This window comes from Fukomys damarensis, unplaced genomic scaffold (assembly GCF_012274545.1).
Source record: "Fukomys damarensis isolate Sample0158 unplaced genomic scaffold, DMR_v1.0_HiC HiC_scaffold_4, whole genome shotgun sequence".
In the NCBI taxonomy this organism is placed as follows: domain Eukaryota; kingdom Metazoa; phylum Chordata; class Mammalia; order Rodentia; family Bathyergidae; genus Fukomys; species Fukomys damarensis.
The window spans coordinates 21,950,058-21,959,379 of NW_022900916.1; the positions used below are offsets into that span (position 1 = coordinate 21,950,058).

Below are 9,322 nucleotides of genomic sequence, written 5' to 3' on the forward strand. Positions count from 1 at the left end.
AAGTAAAATAACTGAAGCAAAAAAAAAAAAAAAATCATCATTAGGATTCTAAAGTAGATTTGAGCAGAGAACAGAATAAGTGAACTTGAAAAGAGAACAACAAAAATGAGTAAGTCTGGGGAACAGAAAGAAAAAAAAGATGAAAAATATGAACAGAGCCTAAGAGATCTATTCAGCACCATCCAGTGGACCAATTTATATATTGTGTGAGAAATGAATAAAAGATACTTTGGATGCCACAACATGATTGGCTGATAGAGTTACAGTGCTAAAGGAACAAAACAAAACAAAACAAAAAAAACCTCTCATCTTCCAACACAGTGGAATATCTCTGTCTCTATACCTATACTTTTATCTACACCTATCTTAAGAATCTTATGGATTGTCAGTCTATTGTTGTAACTCAGAATAATCTGAATCAATACTTTAACTTCCCTAGATAATACATAGTTATATTTTATTAGTGGTGGGTATGTGTTATGGTTGATTTCTTGTTACTGGGGTAAAATACCAGACACCAAGGACTTACAGAACAAAATACCTTGAGAGGTGTACGTTGGCTCACATTTTAAATCTATGTTTGACTCGCTCTAAGACTGAAACAGAGCAAAGCTGTTCACGTCACGGCAGTCAAGAAACACAGAGAGAAGGGAGCCTGGGAGGGAAACAACCCTGTCCTGGTAATTTCTCCAGTAACTCACCACTTCCTGCTGGCTTTGGGAGGGCAATCTCAATGGCTTTCTCCTTCCAAAGACTTTTAGCATATACAGGATGAATGTCGGATCACAGGACCACAGATAATCAACAGTGTCTAGAAGGTCAAATTCTGGTGCTGCTGATTTGACTTGGGTTTCCTACACTTTTGCATTGTTTATTACTACATGTTAGGAGTTCAAGATGTAAACCAGAGTTCTGAAGGAAGTTTTCATGACTCTATGTGTACATGTATTTTTCCTTTAACTTTGGAACTGTCTGCTAGATGATTTGCTGGAGAAAATATTAACTCAGATTAAATAGAAATCACTGCAGCAGAGCTCTGTATCACATACTTGTCAACTATTATATTCAGAACTTAGCAAGTCGTAACCTCTGCCTAAATAATAAGGTACAGATCTAAGACCCTTTCATAATTAATTCTATTTTTCTACTATTTAGACTCGTCCCCATTCTGTTTTATAATTAAATAAGTCGATTCTTTACATACATAACTACTCATGTCTGAAACCTGAGAGATAATTTCTTTCCAAAGGAATCACATTTACCTCAACTAATAAGACATTAAGTTTCATTTCTATTGCCAAATTCACATTATCCTTTACTCAATATGATATGCTGAACCAAGCAATCTCCAGAGTGCTAAAAATAGCATTTTTCCTCTCTCCCTATTTCTATACTCTTTCTCTAGGGATACAGGCATTTCTGTTCACTCACCTCAGCCCTGATTGACATGCTTTCTATTTCCATCCCAGCCTTTTCTGTGAACTGCCAATCATACTGTACTTGGCTATAAGGCTTAGGGCTTTTGAATTTGTACAGTCAACTATGCATAGATTAGATTCACTCCACCCAACACTTTTGGATTTGGATTTTGGCATTATTTTCCACACAGACTTCCAGAAATAAAAGTTGCTTTACCAAATTCCCATGCCACCTGGATCTTTCCATTTGTTTATATTTTACATTTTCCCAGCTACAAAGTAGCAGCCAGCACAGGAGGAGACAGTAGAGGGTTTAGAAGTGCTTTGAGTTTTACACAAATGCATGCTGATTGACTGCTGGCCAGAACCCTCCTTTGCTGAAGAATTTCTACAATTTTGTATTTCCTTTCAGGTCTCCCTAGCAAGAGCTTTTCTTTTGTATTTCAGTAATGAGGGATGATAGAATAATGACAGCTTGGCGTGATCCAGCCTTTACCAGATGAATAGAGAGAGGTTTAAAGATTTTGAAGAAACTATCTAGGAGTAACTAGAGATCATTTCCGTGGAGAACTCTAAATAGCCAAATCCAGTGACTATAAACCACAAGTAACTTGTTGCTTTTAACAATGCCATTCTTACTTTGTCTCAAAATTTGGAGTAAAACATCTTTGGAATTAGCAGAGGGTTTATGTTCACTTCTGAAGATATGAAGATACACAACTAACAGTTAATTTGAACAAAAGGGTTGACAAAAAAAAATAGCATTTCATCATTGTCCATTTTCTGTTTGTACTTACGAATTTTAAAAAAAGATTCATTTCTTGAATCCATCCTCCAAACATGATTTTTTGCTCAGTTATTTTCCTTGAGCAAGCCGACATGCAGTACAGGAGTGAACGCTCGCCCACAGGAGCGTGCTGACCTGAGCTGGGGGCGGGACGTCATGCTCCCCACTCCCGAGGTGAGCAAGTGAAGTGGACCCGCAGCGGTTGAGCAGTGCTCCTCCCTCAGAGGCAAAAAATAACCAACTGATTGGATCCCGGGCAAGGACAGCAACCAGACCCCATGACTGAGGAATTAGGTCCAACAGCCCATTGGATCTCCTACCCTGCGGCCCACGTGCAGCACAGTAGACCAGAGAGAGCTGACGGAATTCACCGTCTGCCGAGGGGAGCGAGGACACACCTTAGTTTGTGAATAATCAGAGGCACTCCTAAGGCAAGAAGGGAGCCTCAAAAACTCATAGTCCCTAAAGCCAGGCATGGAATAATAAGACTTTCTGGATCCCAAGACTACAAGTCTTACAAAGAAATCACTCATTCAATAACACAGGAATGTTTTCTTTCATTCAATCTTTTTATTTTTCTATTTTGTATTTTTTATCTTTCCTTTATTGGTTTTTTAAATTTGGGAGCTTTACTCCAACTTTTCTCCTACTCTTTGTGTTTTTTTTTTCCTCTCCTTTGTAACTATTTTTCTCTTCCTTCTCTTTTATTTGTTTTTGCTATTTATCCTTTTTTTCTTTTTCTTTTTTGTTCTTTCCAGCAACTGCTCTCTATCACTATTAATTTCATTTTTCCCCAAAAGCTCTTCCTCTTCTCTCTTCCTCATATCCCATCTTCACATTTTGCTTTCATCATTTTGTAGTTCCCTGCCCTCTCCACCTTTACTAGTATAACTACTAAGCTTTATGAAATTCTAGATAGTTAATTTACACTACTGCTGTTGAATACTGTGCTATTATTAGTAGAGGTAAAGTTGTTCCATTTATGATATTTACTGTTTGGCTTAGTGTTCATAGTATAATTATAGATCTCTTTCCTAAGGACAAGGGCGGTACTTCATTGGTCCATAGGGTTTGTCAATATTCAGTTTGTATTTGATACTATAATTGATGCTAATTTTATTGCTACAGCCAAGGTGACATATCTGTTGGTATTAATGTGTTTACATTGGGGCTGTAACTTGTATGTCTCAATGTGAGGTGACCTTATTTGAACATTTATATCCCCATCAGTTTAAAGCACTGGTAGTACATGTATAACTGTCCCATTGGGCGCCAGAGGGCACAGTGCCATCAGGTGGCACAGCAGACAGATAGGGCAGTCATGCATGTTTCACTTGTGGTTTTAGCCAGTGGAAATATTTTAATTGATTTTCATGGAATGCCAATATATAGATTGCCTTGGGGTCATTAATACTGTGGCCCATTCCTGGAAAACCGGGAACTGGAGTATATAAGTATTCTATATCCTCCCATCTCAAGTAAGGTGGATCCTGGTGTTGGATCCTGGGACATAGGCAAAAAACATTAGCTACACCCAGAGGACATCACTGAAAACTAGATGTTAACTGAAAAGATCTTCATATTAGAAAATAAGATTCCCACTAGAGCCAACCCACAAACCTTAACACACACACACACACACACACACACACACACGCGCGCACACACACAGGCACACAACACATAAATCAAGAAATGAAAAAATACAGAAACATGTTAAAGACAAGCCAAACAAATGCCTCTGAAAACTTCCAACTTCCTCAAAACTTATCCTTGGGGCCTCGAAGGGGACAAAGCCAAAGCTACAGAACCAAATTAAAACAAATCAATAAGGCATTTGGCAAACTTACAGAAGATATAAGTAGTAAGATATTACACCGGATAGACAAAATGATCAGTGAGTCTGCAAAAGAGACTAATAAAAAGATAGGAAAGCTGAACTACATGATGAAAAAAACTCTTCATTTGTGAATATACTCATATTTTAGGACTTTAAGCCTAACACATGCCCTAGACCACCTAAAGGGTCCTTTCACAGGTCATTGGAATTGTGCATGAAGCAAATTTGAGCTGAACTTGTCATTGCACCAAAAGGGTAATGTCTGATACATTCATGTGAAGTCTTTTCCTGCCCTCACTCCTGACTTTGCCCTTGGTTACAAACTTATAAGCGGTTTTGGAAGAAAAGAAATGATAGAAGGAAAGGCAGAATTGAATAAGAAAAATATATGTGCCCTTGTAAAGGGAATACAGGGAGAGGTCTCTCCTGGGTAGCTATAAAGCCTTGGATGTGAGAGAAAAAATATTAATTCACAAAAAAGTTTAAAAATTCTGCTGTGGCAAAAAGAACTCAAAGCTCGTGAGAGTAACCACTCATGTTCAATTGTGTCAGTTCCCCTCTGCTCAGGTTGCATGCTAATTGATCAAATCACATACTTGCTCGGTTCTATCAAATTTATCTACCTTCTCCTCCCTCTACCTCATTAATTCATAACTATTGAATTTCAGGTTCATGTTTTATTTGTCTTTACATCTCCAGCATAATGCATGCCCTGTAATAAGTTGTCAGTAATTTTATGTTGAATACATGACATATATTTGCATGAATAATATGACAAAACACTATATTTTCACACACTTTTTAAAAACAGCACATTCATTTGAAGATGTATTGGATATGTTATTATTTAACGAAATGCAGAAGGTGGATAGTTTCACACAGCTTCTTGGCATTTTGCTTAAATGGGGAAATATGTATATACAGTGATGATGATGTATAGGTACAAAATTTTCATGCAGGACTTTAAATTGTTTTATAGACTTTAGAGTGAAAACACTTGGAAATGTTATTTGATGTCTTTTTCTTAACTCTGCTAGTTTACTTTTTCCTGCTGCATGCCAGGTTGCAAACCAGGAGCTGGGGATGATAGATGTACAAGCTCTCACTCCTTTCTTAAAATGGATGGTAAAATCTGGTGGTATATAATAGAGATAGAAGCACTAACACATACCAATCTATCACCGTGCTTAGAGCTATTAGTGATACATAAATATTTTTTCACTAATTGAGTAGTAAAGGCTGCCATCATAACAGTAAGTTTGTAGAAAACTTAGAGTAAAAAGTGACTGAGTTTTATATTATTACATTAAGATAGTATAAAAATTAAATGGCATGAGCAAAATTGAAACAAATATTTGGAAAAGAATGACTGCTTGGAGTAATTACAATGATGTTACTATCTAATATTTATAAAGTAGTTACTAAGTACCATGAACTCTGCTAAGCATATTTTATACAAATACATTAGCCTTACAAGTCACATGCACTATACAATTTATTATATAGTATACCAATGAATAAAATGATGCTTTTACATGTTTAATAGCTTTCCCAAAGTTATATAGCTAGCATGTAATGCAGCAAATATTTGAACTTAAGATACCCATCTACAGAGCCATCAATCATTTATAAAATAGAAAGGCAGTATTAAAAAAACAAATTTTCAAAAATAATCCAACTTCTAAAATTTGTAATATGGAATATGAACCATAAGAAACTATATGGAACAGAGTCTAGCAGAAATCTAGTTAAAAAAAACACGCATTTAAGGGAACTGGAAGTGAGTTTTAAATACTTGAGATTATCTTAGCAGGTAAAAGCAGAGTTTTACACTCTCAGAGGTAGAAAAAAAGGCTTCCGTAACTATTTGAAATACAATATCAATATCTGCTATAGAAGGGATATTAAACTTCATATTTCAGAGATTCCAAAGGTGAGATAGACGAATATTCTTTTATCTGCTTTGTAATTTTTACTGTACAAGTCCCCAAGCCTCTGGGTCAATAAATTGAGAAATATTCTGTCCTAGTATAAGCCTCCTATAATTTTTGCATTTTTCATGCCTATAAAACCAGAGCCACATAGATGACACCAGAGTTTGCCACCAGCTTGAGTAGTAACCAGACCCTCTTGGATTTCAGCTGCAGGCTTCTGAGTGCCTGGATGGCTGAACTCAGGGAAATATTTCCCGTTACCATGAAAGATCAGGGCACCCTAGGATTCTCTTTTCAAATGAAAACTTTACAGTTTTCACTTGGGGGTGTGGGTGCTGGGGAACCAACCCAGGGCTTTGCCCTGCTAGGCAGGTGCCCTACCACTGAGCTGTATCTACACTCTAGGTTTTCAGGTTTGAGCCTGAAAAAGGTGAGATCTTGTTGCTCCTAGAGACACCTTCAACTCATTATTATTATTTATTATAATATTATTATAATGCAAAGTATTATTATTATTCTGATGCAAAGTATTTGGTTTCCTTTTAAGGCTAATCTTTTCAGAAATCAATTTGTACAGGGTCCCAAATTTCAAGTGCTACCTTTCTGTTGAAACTGCAGACTTTTTACATATTTTGGCTCTAATATTTGCTTCTGATTTTTACTGTAGATCTGACTAAAGACATCCAGCAGTATCCATGCTACAATCTGAATACGAGGCTGCTTTGAAATTTCCTCTGCCAGATTAATTAGCTGGCTGCCCTTAATTTTAGTTTCCTGCAAAGTCTCAAGACATGGGCAAAGTCTAGACATAATTTCTGCCAGAGAATAATACTGAGGGCCTCTAGTCCACCTGCCAATGGAGTCTTTGTTCTCAATTGAAATCTTGGGAGCCTGGACTTTATTATCTAAATTTACATCATCATGCTGGTCTTCTAAGCTCCAACCAGAATCCCTCAATGAGTTTGATTTAAAATATTCTATGGCTTCTCTAGTCACCACCTCCACACCTTTTCAAACACCTCCCATGAGCCAATTCCCAGGGCTTCTAAACTAAATGGTCAGATACACAGCAATGATCTTACTTCTCTGGTATAAAGGATCTGTGTTGCTTACTTTCCTGTTGCTGGGACACGGTACCCAACAGTGTAAAGGAGAGGTTTATTTTGGCTCATGGTTTCAGTCCATTGTTGGATGGCACCAAGACAAAAACAGGATGGCCTAGGAGCATGGCAAATGAGACATCCTCCACCAATGGCAGCTAGGAAGCAGAGAGAGAAGCCAGAGATGACAATATATCCCTCCAGATCATATCCCCAGTAACACACCTCCAACCAGGCACCATCTCATAACAGCAATTCAGCTATAGCATCTTCATAATCCAGTCACCTTCTAAAAGCCTCACCTCTGAACATGTAAACCTTTTAGGGGACATTTCAGATCTAAATCATAACATATATAGATTAGCAACATGGTTACTCTAGACAATGAAATTCAATTTAAACTAACAAAATCTGGAAACAGTCTGGAAACAGTCTGGAAAAGGACAGTTCATTAAGGAAAATTTTCTTATTAAAAAAAGCAATGCTAAGCAACATGAAGAAATAAAAGTATTTACTTTTTGTAGCTTTCAAAATATCTGAGTTGTGTCTAAATTATCCAGTCTTAAGTCTGTATGTTCTTTTCTAAGTCTTCGGCTTGATGATCTCTTTTTTTCCTACTCTTGAATTCAAGTGTTCCTGTCATTTTAGCTGTTAGTTTTAGTCTATTATAAACGAAGCAAGATGTTACAGTAGGAAGAAGATCAAATTGAAAACTCTGGAATACAGTCAGGACTCTGAATTCTTTGGGGAATAATCCCTTAAGCTTCAGCTGAATTTACTCTAAGTCAAAGGAAATAGGAGGCTCTAAGAACTCATTCACTTTTAAAATTCTATTACTCTTTGCCAGTCCCCATCCCTTAAATTTTGAAATTCATTTCCCATAGCACCATTCTTCATGAACATACTGAGTAGTTGCTTCCTGTCACTGTATATGTTGCCACTTAAATTTGTCTATGGAATAAGTTTTATAAAGGTAAGAACATTTAGTGACATTTATATATTAGTTCAGGTTGGAATGTTTTCTTAAAAGTGCTATACACATTGTGTACTCTGAGAAATACATATTATAGGCTCAATACGAAGTTACTCAATTGACTGTAAATTGCCAAGATACTTCATTGTCTCAGACTGAAAAAAGGTAGTATGTCTCTGAGAATTGTTTGTATCCTTTAATAAGGTTTTATTACACAGTGCAGTAAATGGAAATAAGAGGAAATTAAGGTTCTTGTTTAGGTCATATCTGCCAGTTCATGAGTCTAGATCAAATTTTCCTCCACAATGCCACATACATATTTTATATAAGATGTATGCTTTAATTCAACAGATTAAAAAGCTGAGTCTTATTCTAAACGTCCATTACTTATCGAACTGTAATGTATTATATACCTAATGTGTTTAATGCCCTGAACTTTGCAGAGGCATTAGAGAGAAAAAGAAACCAGTGATTGCTCTGAGCTGTTTTATGGAATAGCGGTGGAATATATGAGATCAATAAAATAGCAATAGTGTAAGGACTAGAATGATGATTGAAACTACAATGTAGTTGCATCTAACACAGAACCAATAGGCCAAGAAGAGTTAAAATAGAGTTTTAAGGGTGATTTACACCATCCAGGCACAGAAGCATGGAAATTCTAAGCAAACAAAGCAGCCTACACAAAAGCAGAAAGAGAAAGAAGCCTCAGAACTTTGAAGAATAAATGGCTCAGCTTGGCTGGTAGCAGGGGGAAGGCTTTACATAGTAATAATTCTTTTGAAAAATAATTAAAGAGGTTTATACTATACTTCAAAAGGACCTGTAATAACAAAAGAGTGAAAGTAGGTTTTAAAAATGTAGAAGTGACAATAATATAAAGCCTGCAAGAACAGCACCAATGCCAAAAGGAAAGAAAATGAGACAGAAAAGCATGAAAAGAGGCCTGACCTTTGGATGCTGGGAAGCAGTTGCAGGTCCCTTGTGGTCCCATCGGCACAAATCAAGTCAGCCAAGGTGCAAGTCACCTGAAGAAACAGTCATAAGTCATTGTGTCCGTTTATTTTCCCTACCATATCCAGAAGGAGGCCCAAATCAATTCAGAAACTGTGACTCTGCCTACATGAGGGATAGCAGGTCGTTTTCAATGGGCCAAGTCCAGCATAGTATTTACTCAGTGTTGAAATGAAGTAAAGGAAGAAGGAATTGGTTAACTTCCAGAATAATGAAATAAAACATTTGGCTACAAAATTAACCAAAGGAACAAACG

At 36.7% G+C, this 9,322-nt stretch overlaps 1 long non-coding RNA gene across 1 annotated transcript in view; it reads right to left on the bottom strand.

Annotated features, from left to right (window-relative positions):
- Positions 1 to 9,054, bottom strand: part of LOC117283373 — a 132,530-nt gene extending 123,476 nt beyond the window's left edge. Inside the window, exon 1 of the long non-coding RNA XR_004514343.1 lies at positions 9,004 to 9,054. This is a non-coding gene — a long non-coding RNA (uncharacterized LOC117283373). The remainder of the gene's footprint in view (positions 1 to 9,003) is intronic.
- Positions 9,055 to 9,322: the final 268 nt, after the last annotated feature.